The following is a 2832-nucleotide window of genomic DNA, read 5'->3' as shown; positions in this document are numbered from 1 at the left end:
AAAAAAAAAAAAAAAAAAGGCAATTTGATTTTTTTTAAAGCCTACAATAACTCAAATAAGCTGAAAGTTAAATGTTAAATCTAGGCATTTCACTTTTGAAATGCTGCAAAGAAAAATTAATCACAATTGTTCTTACCAAATACACATTAACTTTGTAATATATTCTTTTCCTTTGCTGTCTTCCTTTCCCCTCACCAAAAAAAAAAAAAAAAAAAAAAACCTCAGTAGAATTTCTGATTGAACTATTTTAACCATAATCAATTCCCATTACTGTCAAGCTTTTAGGCAAGTGAAGAAAATTCTTAAAAGAGGAAGGGGAAGTTAAGGAAGAGTAATAGAACTTTCAGTTAAATATTATCCTTCAACTGCACAGAAGATAGGAATTTTTAAAAGACTTCAAGAAACAACTAATAAAATAGTAAGATTAAATTACAGGTTATCTCAGCACACATAGAATCTAAGAGATAAAAAGAAAAAAGACAAAACTTTACTTCTTCTTGGATAGTATCCTATTGGAAAAGTGCAAGTAATGTTCATATAGATAAAATTTATGCCTGGGAATGTCAGGCATATAATATTCATAGAGAAATGGAGACCACCCGTGTAGCTCTGCCAAATTAAAAACAAAAAGAGAAAATTTCTAAAAGCAAAATCTCAAATTAGATAAAACTTATTCTTAAAATTCCCAGGTATTTTGCTCTCCTTCCACAATTAAATGGATCTAGACACTTAGCACCTTTATTTAGTTAAGAGAAACGGTACTTAAAAGTCTCAAGAAAATTCACCCAAATATCAAGTGAGGTCACTTAACATCTGGCCTTCCCAAGAGCAAGGATTTGCCTTCCTGCCTTAATATGAAATGTAACATTATGAGAAAGATGGAGAAGTTCCCCTGAACAGTTACAAATACTTAAAATAGTAAAAGGCCCCTACTGTTTTCTGGAAATCTTCCATCAACAAACAACTTGCTGCTCTCAGGGCGCCACGTGCGACGGAGCTGCGCGTGCGCCCTGGTTATCACCGGCGCCAATTCTCGTGCCTCGTTCCCCGCCTCATTCTCTGAGGTGAGCGACCATAGTACAGACCTACCCCGTTCTGAGAACTTTAACGAAATAACGTAAATAAAGCACCTAGCGCAGTAGCTACACTTAACAAGGGAGGAAATTAATGGCATTTAAAGGTAAAATGCAGACCTAATGCACAGAACTTTGTTCTCAAACCACCGGCAAGTCTCCCCATCACTTGAGAAAGCTTGGGAAACACTCGGGACACGATTTCTTCCAGTAGGGCTCAGCAACGAGGGAGTCATTGTGGGGAGAAGAATGAAAGATGAGTGAATGAGCAGGAGCCTGCGAGAAGCGAGCCCTCGGGCAGCGGCCGACTCCTCACGCCTTCACTCACACCTCCCTCTCAGAGGAGAGCTCGACGCGACCTACGCGACAGACGCAGAAACTTTCCAGGGCGCGGGCCCGGAGCACTGAGCGAGACGAATCTTTTGTTTCACAGTTTTCTCGGTGACGTAGTGAGGAAGCGGGAGAGCAAAAACCAGGTCAGAGACCAGAAGCCAAGCAGGGTTGCGACTTTCGATTTTCCGAGCGCAGGGAAGGGCTTCTAAGACTCGCCTTTAAAGGCGCTTACTTAAACTACTTAAGGAAGTTTCTATTATTTCTTCGCGTTCACGGGGTAATTCCCGGAATTTGGGCAGTGAGCCTCAGCCACTTCTCACACAGCAGAGCTCTCGGAGGTTGTAAACCCCGCCCACTCGTGAGGCTGGTGCGCATGTGCCCAGTTGTTTTACCACTAAAGTATTTCCGCCTTCCTTCGGTCTCCGTGGCAGCGATGGCCGAGTGGTTAAGGCGTTGGACTTGAAATCCAATGGGGTCTCCCCGCGCAGGTTCGAACCCTGCTCGCTGCGGAAAAAGATGAGATTTTTTTACCCACTTCCAACAGATGCTGTCATACGATAATCCGTACTCTTCCGGCTGTATTTCCCCTATCTGCCGGCTAAATGGCACGACTGCAGAAAAGTTAAATGTGTCAAAGAAAAGCCAGTAAATGTCAGTGCTGTAAACACACGCTGTTTACGCTAATGGGAATAGCCTTTATTCCCTTTATACTAAATAGTAACTAACGGTTTTAGAATCTTGTTCTTTGTTCACAAAATAAAAATAAAATGAAGATAAATATTGGCGGGAATTTTCAGGCTATCACAGCCAGAACAAGATATCATCTCATTAAAACTGATGGCAAGGCTAATGCTACCTCTCCTTCCATCCCAGAATCACCTTCAACGGTTCCCCCACCACATCCAAAAGTGGTGTGAAATGGGAGATAATAAAAACTTTTAAAAGTTCAACTTCTAAAGTATGATAGGTAGATCCACATGATGGAACACTGCATGTAGCCACTAAAATGATATTAATGACATGGGAAGACTTTCCCAATACATTGCTAGATGCAAAAAGTCGAACAGGTTGGAAAACAGTATATATTATGATCACATTTTTGTTAAACAATTCATTTATATAACCGTTTATGTGGCAACAATGGCAGAAAAAAAGAGAGAGTGAATGGGGGCTGGAAAGAAATAACCAAAATGTTAGCAGTAATTATTATCTCTGGGTGGTGGGATTTGGGGGATTTTAATTTTCCTAACAGTTTTTCGCTTAACTGAGTTTTCTAAAATGTGTATATTGACCCAGTATTATTTTTAGTAATAAAAGGAAATCATGAGGTTAGTCTTTGAGACCCTGCACATCCCCTTTCTGCTCCCTTCGCCCACTTTCACAATCTCCCTCCCACTCCATGCTTTCCAGGTGTTCTTATGGAGCT

At 40.7% G+C, this 2832-nt stretch overlaps 1 non-coding gene across 1 annotated transcript; it reads left to right on the top strand.

Moving 5' to 3' along the window:
- Window positions 1-1833: 1833 nt before the first annotated feature.
- TRNAS-UGA (transfer RNA serine (anticodon UGA)) lies at window positions 1834-1915 on the top strand. Its single transcript has one exon. It is a non-coding gene; the product is annotated as a tRNA-Ser (tRNA).
- The last annotated feature ends 917 nt before the right edge of the window (window positions 1916-2832 follow it).

This window comes from Lipotes vexillifer, unplaced genomic scaffold (genome assembly GCF_000442215.2).
Source record: "Lipotes vexillifer unplaced genomic scaffold, Lipotes_vexillifer_v1.1 scaffold520, whole genome shotgun sequence".
In the NCBI taxonomy this organism is placed as follows: domain Eukaryota; kingdom Metazoa; phylum Chordata; class Mammalia; order Artiodactyla; family Lipotidae; genus Lipotes; species Lipotes vexillifer.
This window is presented reverse-complemented; position numbering and strand designations above follow the sequence as displayed.